Source organism: Sphaerodactylus townsendi, linkage group LG02 (genome assembly GCF_021028975.2).
Source record: "Sphaerodactylus townsendi isolate TG3544 linkage group LG02, MPM_Stown_v2.3, whole genome shotgun sequence".
Taxonomy (NCBI): domain Eukaryota; kingdom Metazoa; phylum Chordata; class Lepidosauria; order Squamata; family Sphaerodactylidae; genus Sphaerodactylus; species Sphaerodactylus townsendi.
Window position 1 is genome coordinate 166,480,555 of NC_059426.1, and position 12,998 is coordinate 166,493,552.

General features: G+C 46.3%; 2 protein-coding genes across 2 annotated transcripts in view; both read right to left on the minus strand.

Annotated features, from left to right (window-relative positions):
• The window catches only part of LOC125426857 (SERTA domain-containing protein 2-like), a 751,974-nt gene that overhangs the window by 177,712 nt on the left and 561,264 nt on the right, over positions 1-12,998 (minus strand). The window lies entirely within an intron of this gene.
• CEP170B (centrosomal protein 170B) overlaps positions 11,811-12,998 on the minus strand; it is a 112,437-nt gene continuing 111,249 nt past the window's right edge. The window contains exon 23 of the mRNA XM_048484648.1: positions 11,811-12,908. The gene's annotated coding sequence lies outside the window, so the exon portion shown is untranslated. The remainder of the gene's footprint in view (positions 12,909-12,998) is intronic.

Here is a 12,998-nt window from a genome sequence, read left to right on the forward strand (position 1 = left end):
GCCATCTCTGCCTACCGAACTATCCCATTCACGTGTAAAGTCCCCTGATGCACCAGCAGGACAAAGGAAACCTCAGCGAAGCGCTTGCCCTGCCTAATCTTTCGTCAGCAGGCAGATAAGGGGACTCCGTCATCGCTTTTGCTTCCTGACCCGGACACCTGGAAAACCTTTGTCGTCCCCAGCCAGTGGACGCGTCATCGCCTAAGCCCTGCTCTGGCCTTGAGAAGAGGATTCTCCGGACACTGATTGGTTCCTGCATGTTGCAAAATGAATGATTGGTTGTTTTGAATGATGGTGGGCTGTCTTTGATTCTCCGGGCTCCCGGCGGAGAAAGTGTACTAAGGTGTTGTAAGGCTGCTAGGCAGCGCCGGTTGTTAAATGCTTGGAAGGAGGTGCTGACACTTAGGTCAGCATCTCAATAAATCACTTTTATTTATCCGAGCCTTGTCGGGTCTTGCTTGGGTTCACCAGAGCTGCCGAGAGCTGGATACACCTCTGGGGCCGAGGAAAGTGTTATCCTGAGCAGCCATGTAACACCCCACCCCCCTAGCATTTTTCAATGTATGCCCCCCTGGTGGCTTCGACGCTGCTCCAGGGAATTCTATCCACATCAAAGAACATAAGAAAGAGCCAGCTGGATCAGACCAGAGTCCATCTAGTCCAGCTCTCTGCTACTCGCAGTGGCTCACCAGGTGCCTTTGGGAGCTCACGTGCAGGATGTGAAAGCAATGGCTCTCTGTTGCTGCCGCTGCCGAAAGCACCTGGTCTGCTAAGGCATTTGCAATCTCAGACCAAGGAGGATCAAGATTGGTAGCCATAGATCGACTCTCCTCCAAAAAAAATTGTCCAAGCCCCTTTTAAAGCTATCCAGGTTAGTGGGCCATCACCACCTCTCCTGTGGCAGCATATTCCAAACACCAATCACGTTGTTGATGAAGAAATGTTTCTTTATTAGTCCTAATCCTCTGATAGCGGAGCCAGAGAGAATCCCGCCCTGGAATATGTCTGAATCCAAAAAATCCATTGAAAATTTAGGATTCTGTCTTGCATTTGTTTAGGTAGGAACTGATTTGTATTAGGTACAGGATTTGAAGTTTCCTGTATTTGTGCTTTCTGTGAAGCGGGAACCCCTCTCTGCCCAGGGCAGAGCCATCTCTGCCCCACCCGACTTCATCCCATTCACGCAAAGTCCCCTGATGCACGCTGACAAAGGGAACCTCAGCTCTTGCCCTGCCTTAACTTCGCCAGCAGGCAGAAAGGGACCTACGCCATCGCTTTTGCTTCCTGGACTCGACACCTGGAGAAACTCAGCGCCCCCCGCCAGTGGGATTACCGCCATCGCCTTCGGCCTGCTCTGGCGCCAAACTTGAGAAGAGGGATGCCCATCGGACACTGATTGGTTCCTGCATGTTGCAAAATGAATGATTGGTTGTTTTGAAATGATGGTGGCTGTCTTTGATTCTCCCGGCCCTCGACGGGGAGAAAGTGTACTTAAGGTGTTGTAAGGCTGCTAGGCAGCGCAGTTGTTGTGCGGAAGGGAGGTGCTGACACTTAGGTCAGCATCTCAATAAATCACTTTTATTTATCCGGCCTTGTCGGGTCTTGCTTTGGGTTGGTTCCTCATGCTGCCGAGAGCTGCATACCGGACGGAAAGTGCTATCCTGAGCAGCGTAAATTCCACACCCATCCCCACTTTCGGTCTGCACTGGCAGCCTCCAACGGTACTACAAGAGAAGTAAAAGGCAGGTTCTAATCCCAGCATTTTCTTTTCAATGTATGCCCCCTGGTTTTAGTATTTTGAGAAAGAGAGAAAAATTTCTCTCTGTCAACATTTTCTACCCCATGCATAATTTTATAGACTTCAATCATATTCCCCCTCAGATGTCTGCTAATGCTGCAAAGGATCTTGGGCAGGTCTGCCAATGCAAAGGATCGTGGGGCAGGTCTGGCGGACACTGCCAAAGTGTCTGGCAATGCTGCAAAGGATCGTGGGGCAGGTTCTCCCACCTGCCATGTGGAGCATATGTGGAGCCGCCCTAGTCAGCCCTAGTCGGCAATGCCACCCACCTCCTGGAGACAATGATTGAGACAATACCTTGAATACCTCTGTGTCAGCCCCCTGTAGGCCCCAGTTTACAATGTGAACCATGGGTGAGTCAAACTTTAGAAAATTAGTGTGATTGTCTGAATGAAAGATAGTCCATTAACCATGATTAGTTAGCAAAATCTGAAAGCATTATTGTCATTGGTGTATTAACCACAGTTAGTATTAACTATGTTTTTGCATGAGATGCAAACGCCGACATCCCCAGGATCAACCCACTGTCTTGACCCCCCGCTCCCCACTCGGTCTCGCACTGGCAACCTCAACCGTACTACAAGAAATAAAAGGCAGGTTCTAATCTATTTCAACTAACTGTGCTGTCTTCTGCTGTATCTTGTGGTGGGCCAGTTATCCAGTGCTCGAGTTCCCACTGGGTTGCCTATTGAATGATAACCAATTATGTGAAAACATTGACTACGCAGTGGCGTAGGAGGTTAAGAGCTCGTGTATCTAATCTGGAGGAACCGGGTTTGATTCCCAGCTCTGCCGCTTGAGCTGTGGAGGCTTATCTGGGGAATTCAGATTAGCCTGTGCACTCCCACACACGCCCGCTGGGTGACCTTGGGCTAGTCACAGCTTCTCGGAGCTCTCTCAGCCCCACCCACCTCACAGGGTGTTTGTTGTGAGGGGGGAAGGGCAAGGAGATTGTCAGCCCCTTTGAGTCTCCTGCAGGAGAGAAAGGGGGGATATAAAAACTCCTCCTCCTCCTCCTCCTCCTCCTCCGCTTCCTCTTCTTCTTCTTCTTCTTCTTCTTCTTCTTCTTCTTCTTCTTCTTCTTCTTCTTCTTCTTCTTCTTCTTCTTCTTCTTCTTCTAAATGTTCCCAGTAAAAGCTCATGGAATATGAAAAGGGGATTTTGAGACAATGCATTCATAATTTAATGAAATAAATAAGGTAACGATAAACAAAAGAAATAATCACAGGCTCTTTTCTTCCCAGAGTGTTATTTTGGAGTCTGGAGGAGGGAGATAAGTGATTTTATGAGGTGTACACATGATTCATAGCAATGTGAGCAATGTAAGAAGTGTGTTCTTGAATCCAGGGACAGTCATTGACTCTCAGGCCAACCAAGTTGACAGTGGGGAGCATATACACTTTATTAGAAAGGCAAGGGAGATAAATGATTGAAGACTGAACCACAGACACGCAAAGTATTTTAAGCCCTTTTGTTGTGTGTTTTTGTATCACAGTGTGACAACCACTCAGTCTGTCACAATGTTCTGAGTACGATCAGTCAAAGCACATATCAGCAAAATAGCAACACACGTCATTGCCAAATTAAATCAGTTCATCTCCTTTGTGGTTTAATGAGTCGATGTGTTAAAACTTTCCTCAGCAACAACAATGTTTGTAAGGGTAACAGCAACACATCCATCATCAGACAGTGACAATTCAAGAAACTAATGTTTTTTCCCAACCTTAGCTTATGTCAACCAGAACCCACTTTATTGGATGCAATGGAAGTTACATCTATTAGGCTTTAGTCAGGGGTCTGCAACAGTGGTGGGATCCAAAAATTTTAGTAACAGGTTCCCATGGTGGTGGGATTCAAACTGTGGCGTAGTGCCAATGGGGATGAGCAGGGCATTCCGGGGGCGTGGCCAGGCATTCCGGGAGCGGGGCATTCCTGGGCAGGGCTGTGGCAAGGACGCAGCCACTGCGCCGGTCCTTGGGCGGGAAACAAATGCATGCAGGCGCAGGCTGCCACGCACGCCGGTGCACCTCCTGCTAGACTGCTTCAAGTTCTGCGTGCTACTGCTGAGGAGCAGAGGAGGGGCATAACTAAGGCCAAAATCACGTGGCAAAATCACCAATTAGTAACCCCCTCTCGGCACACACAAATAATTAGTAACCTACTCTTGGGAACCTGTGAGAACCTGCTGGATCCCACCTCTGGTCTGCAACCTGCGGCTCTTCAGATGTTCATGGACTACAATCAGTGGTGGGATCCAAAAATTTTAGTAACAGGTTCCCTCGCCAGCCCCCCCTCAGCAAAGGGGACAGAGGCGTACTTAGGCAAACCTGATCCCTGGGCAAAACCTGAGTTGGATGCCCCCCCCCATGGGCAGCCACCCCACCACGACCCCAAAAAATGTTTTTGTTTTCTAAATCATCATCACATTATAGAAAATGCCCCAATTCACAAATCTGAACACAGCAATGGTGAAACACACAGGTTCTTTGATAGAGGCTGGTGAGATAAAAGGTACGAAAGGCTGAGAATCAATGAATTGCAGTACCTGAAAGGGATTAACCCAGTTCAGGGAGTGACATTATTAGTCGCAATTGCTATATGGAACCTTCACGTTCAAAGGCAGGATGCCTCTCGGGGAGGCGAGGGCGTGGAGATGGAAAAGCGGACCCAATTAGTAACCCCCTCTCGGCACACACAAATAATTAGTAACCCCCTCTCGGGAACTGGTGAGAACCTGCTGGATCCCACCTCTGACTACAATTCTCATCAGCCCCTGCCAGCATGGCCAATTGATGGGCTGATGGGATTTGTAGTCCATGAACATCTGGAGAGCCACAGGTTGCAGACCCCTGGCCTAAGTATTTATATGTAGATAAATGTCTAACAGTGTTTATATGCATTGGCCTAATGGCATTCCATCTGATTGGAACGAGGTATCTAGTGGAGTGCCACAGGGCTTGATTCAGGACCTGGTACCTTTCAATATTTTTTATGAAAGATCTGAATGAGGGGGTGGAAGGACTTGTCTTTAAATTTGCTGATAACAACTTGGAAAGAGCAGCAAACACTGTGGAAGACGGAGACAGCATTCCACAAGTTTTGAACATGCTAGAAAAGTGGGAAGATGCAAACAAGAGGCATTTCAACAAGGACAAGCGCCGAGTTCTCCATCTGGGTTACAAAAATGAGGAACATGAATACTGGAGGAGGGGGATAGACTTAGAACAATAGTCACTCAGAGCGTGACGGCTGCAAGTCCAGTTACTCCCGATGGACTGTTTCACAGAGTCAGAACTGTGAAAAGATCCCCCTTTTTCTTCCTTCCTCCATACATCCTTCACCCAAATGAATGTTAAGAGATTGCAGCAAACTGAACTGATTAAATTTAACCGGCCTCCCCACCCCCTAGCACCATTGGTTGATAACTGAGAGCTGGGTTAAAATATGTGGCAAAGGAGCCCGCAAATAGTGGGCGTCCTCTCAGGACCCCAGAACCTGGGCCGGATTAAGCTAACGTGGGATCTGTAGCATATGTTACAAAGGGGCCCTTAATTTTTTTTCAAAAACGCACTGCACTGGTATCTGACCATGTTCAACCCAGCCTTGAAGGCACACATTCCTTGTTGCAGGCTCACCACAGTGGCCCAGGTTATGCCACCCATCTATCACATAACAGTTCATGCTGCAGCGGCTTAGGAGCATGGGCGATAGCACAAAGGACACCGTGCAGAGGTGTAGCTCCAAGGGGACCGGGGGGGGGCGTGATGCACCAGGCACATGCTCCTGTGGGGGCGTGGCGAGGGCATTCCAGGGGGTGGTGGGGGCACTCCGGGGGCATAGCGGAGGCATTCCGGGATGGGACAGGGGTGTTCCAGGGTGGGATGGGGCGGAGGACACACCTTTGAACCAGGCACTTTTCCCCCTGCAGAATAATGCACTTTGCAAAATAATCCACTTTCAATCCACTTTCACTGCATTTTTAAGCTGGATTTTGCTGTGCGGAATAGCAAAATCTACTTTCAAACAATTGTGCAAGTAGATTGAATGTGCATTATTCTGCATGTGCGAAAGGGGACTTTGACTAGCTACAAAAAAGCCCACACAGGCCTTGAGAGAGGCAAGCGCCTTCAACAGAGGAGTTAAAAATTAAAAGTTACACCCCCAAAATTGAAAGAGCTCACCATCTCCGCCATTCACTTCAGCTGATCTCTTCTGTGCCTCTTCCAGATCAACCCCAACTGGACGCAACTACAGTTTCCAACAGCAGTAACGCTCAGCTTGTGTGGGTGGGGGTTTTCAGACCCTAATCATAGGTGTAAAGACTGATACGTGCGGAACTTCCCCTTTAAGACCTGAATGTCACAATTCAGAAGCTAAATATAGAGGCACAGACAAAGCCACAGGTGTGGCAGCTGCTATCTGTGTTCCACGACGTTGATCAAGTCATTGGTGGCGTCCACATGGGGGTTTTACCACCACCTGGAAGGCAGGAAAACTCCTGATTGAAGGGGAATACACAACTGTGATATTCCCAGAACTCTCCTCTTTAATCCAGAGAAAACAGAACTGCTTTTGGCTGTTGTGGGTTTTCTGGGCCGTGTGGCCGTGGTCTGGTAGTTTTTGCTCCTAATGTTTTGTCTGCATCTGTGACTGGCACCTTCAGAGGCAAAGCACATCTTCATGGGACATGCCGCAACTTCACAGCAACAGTTGATTCCTCCTGTGAAAGCCTTTGACAATACATACCTGCTTTTCTCTGGTTTAAATGGGATCCTCAGAGTGACCGTTAAGAAGCCACTGCGGAGAAGGGCTAGTGCTCTGATTTCAGAATTGTATGGGACTCTGATCTGGGGAACTGAGTTTGATCCCCCGCTCCTCCAGATGAGGCGTGGACTTTTATCTAAGGAACTGGATTTTGTTTCCCTGCTCTTACACATGAAGCCTGCTAGGTGACCTTGGGCCAGTCACAGTTCTCTCTGAACTCTTTCAGCCCCACTTGCCTCACAAGGTGTTTGTTGTGGGGAGAGGAAAGGAGTTTGTAAGCCCTTTTGAGTCTCCTTACAGTTAAGAACAGCGGAGTATAAATCCAGACTCCTCCTCTTCTTTTGCTATACACTATTTCAACTCCCTTTTCAGCCTTCTAAATGACTTCTTTCTCCTTTCCCTGCTGTGGCCTCACAGCACATCCCGGCTAGCAAAAGGAAGGGAAACAGAGGGTTTCAGGGCTACACGGGATGCTGATGTAATTTCCCCCTGTGCTTTTGTGCAGGCATGATGGGAAGTCAGGAGGAGGTGTCGGCTTGGCAGGTGTGATTGTAGTGAACAGAGTGGGATCAGCAGTACATGGATACCTTTCCTGCCCAGATCCAAACCATTTGCTTTTGCCACTGCTGTGGAAGCTGCTGATGGGTCCACCCCATCTTCCCTGCTCTGCCTCCACCTTCCCTGATGATCGGGAGGTCATTTAAAAAACTTTCTCTCAGACAAGCTTCTTTTAAAAAAAGAAGCGTCTACTTTAAAAATACAGCAAAAGAGAGTTCTTAGGTATGCGTAGGAGAAGAGAATATCAGTGAGATCTGTGCCTTTAAGGCTGTTGATGGGTGAAGTAGCAAAAAGAGAGGCTGGTTGAGACTTCAGCAAGCAGCTGCAGGGCAGGTACTGGGCTGCCTCCTCATGTGTAAACAGAGCAACGTGAGGTGAGTCCTCTGCAAGCCCACTGCTCAGAGTCCTGAGGTAAGCATTCCCTGTGTAATCAGTCTCTCTGATAGAAATCCAAAAACTGGCCAAGTTTTAAGAGTGCCACCTACTGCATCTGAGATCCTGGATCCCTAGAGATTCCATTCAAATGAGCTACTTGTTTGCATTCCATGTTGGACCATCCTGGCAGACTTAATCCCTTTTGGACAAAAGATTATCTGGTTTGGACCTCAGACTCCATTCATTTGTTCCAGACCTAGTGATGTATTAATAACTCTATGGCGTCACGAAAGTGCCAGAGGTGGCACTCGTGATTCCTCTCTGTAAGCACGCCACGACAGAGTTTGTCATGTGGGAGATGAGAATCAACCTCCAATAATAATACAATAATAATATTTACATCTAGGCTGGCCTGGGGTCATTGAGCACGACATGCGCATACTGCGCGAGCAGGGAGAATTCGCCTGGTGGGCCTGGTGCCTGTGCTGCGGGTGGCTGCCTAAGGGCAAGCGCAGAGGAGGGCAGAGATGCTGGAGATGCTAATGGTGAGAAAAAAAGCAAGTGGGATTCTACTGGAGGCTAGGGAGGCAGGCTGGCTCCCTGCTCGAAAGTTATATGAGGGTGGATGGAAGAGGGAGCAACCGGTTTTTTCTAAAACTAAACCTCAGCATTCAGGTTAAATTACCAGATCAACAATCAATTTCTGGCTTTAAGCAATTTCAAGTGGGCTTCAGGGTTGCAATTTGGGGCACTCCTCGGTCTCAAAAAAAGGTCTTCGCCATCACTGGTTCAGGATTTATTGGTTCCAACCTATATGCTCCAGGATGCCATGGGTAAGCCATTTATCTCAATTCCAGCCCCTTGCCTCCGCTTTTGGCTTTGGTCAATTAAGCAGAACTTATGGGAATTCAGGTAGTCCACTAACATCTGGGAGCACCATCTGGCGGCCGGGCTCACAGGGAGGTCCAGAGCCAATACTTCATGTGCTTGATGGAGGTAGGGACTATATCGGTACGGCTGTGCCTCCGGACTGGTAACAATAGTCTCTGATTACATAAGTAGGCTTGGTGGACTTGCGCAAGTTTGGATGAATCTCCGCTTTGTTATCTCAGAGAGGTTGAGGCTGGTTTTAGGGTACGGGTAACTCAATTTAGCATAAATATTGGGACATTTGGGATTTTCCTATCTTCAGCTTTTCAGTCTTCACTGGAAACTGGATCTGCAGGAAGTTTAGTAGGGGCTAAGGACTTTGACCTCTTGCAGAGGGAACTCGGTACAAGCTCTGAGGAACTAGCCACTACATAGGCTGTTTAGTTTAGTTCACCCATATGGCTTTTCATCCGAATATCTGTGTTGCTTCTGATGGATGCTGTCTCCTGCAGGATATTTATTTTAATTTCTTCCCCATGTGATAGACTTCATGGGTGCTACCAAGTCACGTATAAATTATTTTGTTATTGTTCTATTATCAGAATTCTCGGGAGTGACAGCCTTCCTGGTCAAGTTCGAAGGCTGTGGTGGTGGACCTTTATACTCCAGATACATAGGATACATGGTTTCATCAGTTCTCCTGCTACGGTCATGTACCAATTTGAAGTGACTTCCGGGCCATGCTGGCAGGGCCGATGGGAATTGTACTCCATACCATCTGGAGTGCCAAAGGCTAGCCACCACTGGTCTTAGGGTTCCTTGGTGAAGTTCTGAGTGGTAGCAGCTTTCGCTTACCATTGTGGGCATGTTTCATTCACCGGTAAAAAAACTGAAATTCTCAGAAAGGTCTCTCTAAAAAAATTCTAAAAAATACTGGCTCGCATTGTGGAAAGGCTGAAATCGATTTTATTATAAAGCAACTCTATGAGAAAAATTATACAAAATTTCCAAACTACTTCCATTCTTGGAAGTTCTTTTCTTTTTTAAAGACATCCACAACATCACTTTGGAACAAAATCGCTGGTGATAATCAGTGCTCCATAAAACCAAATAAATTATCATTTTTTAAAAAACAAAAATCTCCCAAAAGGTGAGAAGGGGGGGGGGGGAGAGAGAAAATAAAAATAAAACCCAGCTGTTGATGATTTGGGGAGTGGGGTAGGTGGAAGAGAAAGAGGAAGTTTAAAATTATACACAACAGTTCAAAAAGGAGTGTGGAAATGAAAAAAGGAAGAAACCAGACGAAGCATCGAAACAGTTTTGAATTATACAAAGTTGAATTTCCCAGCCATAATTGCATACAGCTCAGTTTCTTCTGCGCTCTGTGCCGTGCATGCAGATGGAAATTTGTCGATTCTGGTGACGCAGCGTTTTTTCAATCAAAGTAAAAATGGCTCAGCAGCATAAACAACAGCGGATATTTAGGCACAATTCAGCAAAGAGCACGGCAGAAAGTGAACAAGGTAGATAATGTACTTTTTACAGCTGCAAAAGTCTACATCTAGCAGCCTTGGCTAGACTTTGTTTAAAAAAATACCCTAAATTTATTTAAACGAAGGGAGAAAATCAGTAGAATTTCGCACTAGTACAGTAGCTTTAAAAAAAAATCTGTAAACATTCAGAGAAAAGACTGATTTAGAGTTATAGATGACTGGGGCCATCTCAAACATTACAGTGTTTGGGTGTATCCCTAACAGCCCTATCCTATCAATGTTTACTCGGAAGTAAATCCCACTGACTTTAGTAGCACTTACTCCTAAGTCAGTCTGCGTAGGGGTATGTTCGTAGTCATTTTACATGTATTACGTATACAAAACGAAAAGCGTGGAAATGGTTGGCGTATTGTACCGAAAACTTCCATCTTTGACTCAATGCAATTAAGTTCGCGCTTAGTGCAATACACCTCAGGTACTGCTCTGCACATTGCGAAATCTGAAATGGCCCCCAGAACTTATTCACATAACCGGGTTTTCTCAACCCAAAATCAACGGGCTTTTCTCCCAGTGGACCAACTGAGCGGCTGGTCTTTTGAATGTCCCCCCAGATCATGTTCTGAAGAATGCAAAAGGACTCTCACTCAATCCGGGGCGTATCCGGTCCCACTGGCTCACCAAATGGACGCTTTGACCTGAGGAAAAACGATTTTTTTCTGAACGGGCCACTTTGTCGGATTATATTGTCACAAAGGACATAGCAACGCCATGTTGTCAGAACACGCAGCTGAGAATTTACATTCACCCCATCATAATGAAACGAGAAGAATTTGACATTTGAATGTAACCTAAACGATTCTCAACGGGGCTTTCCCCCCCAAGCTTATAGTACCAAGCACCAGCTCTTTAAAAAAATCCTGAAGCAGTCAGACACTCACTTGGCCACTGAACTTCAATAAGATACAGGTCTTGTACCCCTCCAACATATACTAGACGGATATATATATATTTTAAAATTAAAATATCACCAAAACATGCAATTGTACATGCAGGTAGAATAAAAAGCAATGAGCTTGTGAAAAAACCCAAAAACACCCAAGGGGGAAAAAAAATAACCGCCAGAAACTCAATCCACAGATATAAATGGGATCCAAAATGTTCCAAAAGATCAAGATGAATGTTTAACCAACTGGAGGAGGTATGAAAACTGGAAAACAACAAGAAGGACCCAAAGATGGGGGAGCGAATTTCCTCTTTGGTTTGATTGCATCTGACAAAGGTAGACCAAGCTGTAACGTTAGAAAGGAGGGACTAGAGACCTGGGCCCGGGGCGAGGGCAAGGGGGGGGGGTCACACAGCCACAGCAGGGTCACAACATTTAGGCCGGTTAAGCCTCTACACAGCCGGTACCAGAGGTGGGATCCAGCAGGTTCTCACCAGTTCCCAAGAGTGGGTTACTAATTATTTGTGAGTGCCGAGAGGGGGTTACTAATTGGGTCCGTTAGAAATTCCATTAGGTCCAAAACTCATAAAGTCCTGTTGTTTCCTATGTTGCTGGTTAGCGGAGGTAGAAAACGGGGGATAATTCTCCCTGTTGGCTGTTTTTAAAATACATGTTTTAGTAATATGGCAGTTCCTTGTTTAAGGAAAGCATCCTTTTGGATTTCTAGGTGTCGTCAGTACCAAGTATTTGAAAGCATTAAGCATTTGACAGGCAGTCAAATACTCATAGGAGAAGTGAAGCTGTTGCTGCTGGCAGTAGACTATAGGGACTTGCATATATAATGAGTTTCAGTTATGGACGGAAAAGCGATACTTCCAGTCAGAAATTCCAGAAACCTTTTTTTACAGTAAGAGTTTTTTACAGTAACAGAGAAATTATTAATGCCCCGCCTCCGCCATGCCCGCCGCCACGCCTTTACGTCTTGCCCCACTCCAGTTCTTACTGGCGCTACGCCACTGTTTGAATCCCACCACCAAGGGAACCTGTTACTAAAATTTTTGGATCCCACCACTGGCCGGTACCTAAGAAAAGCAAATGTTGAAAGGAAAAACAACAAACAGATAACATCCATTTTTTATCGGCAGTGATGACATGGGATGACGACGTGCTTTGTTATTTTGCCAGGGCAATTTTACTTCTACCTTCTAATTTGAGGCCTGTTATTTTTTTTTAAATCTAACACAGACTAGTATTTTTTCTATTCTGACCCTCTGCCCCGTAACCTCTTTTTTTTCTTGTTCCTTCTATTACAATGCAACCCTCTCCTCATATCCCTTCTATTTTACATCATCAGACAAGAAACCAGTGGTAATACTCAGACATCAAATCAGGGTTGTACACTCAAGCCCTGGGAATCCCCAGAAATAAAAAAGGAGAGCGTGAAGCCGGTTCTGTTTTATGTGTAGTTTCGGTTTTAGTTGACACAATTATATTGCCAGCATAAAGGCTGCCAATGACCACCCAATCCAGCCTCCTTCAGCAATAAAGTAACAGATTTTTCTTCTTTACAGTAACTATTTAGGAAAATGAGAATTTTACCAAGAAGCTGAGTGGCTTTCCTTTGCAGGCTACCCGGTAGACCAAAGCAAATGCTGTGAATGCTTAAAAGCGACTCATCTCGGGCCTCAGCTTAATTGCTTTCATAATTTGCTCAAGCCGGAGTGGAAAACCATTTTTAAATGCTGGTGCTTTTCACAGCATATATTTGGTTATTACCCAGAATTACAGTGCTTGAAACATAATCATACTAATAATACTGCGTTTTAAATCCAACCACCTGATATATATTAATTTCTCAGAAGCCCAACGGAATGTGTGTACCTGGATTCAACAGCCGCAAGATGGCACTCGCAGGAGGCTTAAACTACAGCTTTGAGAGCAACGGAATGAGCATAAATACATCACCACCCGTTTGGCCTGGGCATCTTGATATCTCACAAGGGTTCCGATAGCTCCAGGTCCCATTCCCCTGCAACTGACCAAGCGTTGGACCTCATAAGTTCAATAAGATCAACACGGTGACTGCTCTAGGCCCGTGGTGGCGAACCTTTGGCACTCCAGATGTTACGGACTACAATTCCCACCAGTCCCTGCCAGCATGGCCAATTGGCTATGCTGGCAGGGGCTGATGGGAATT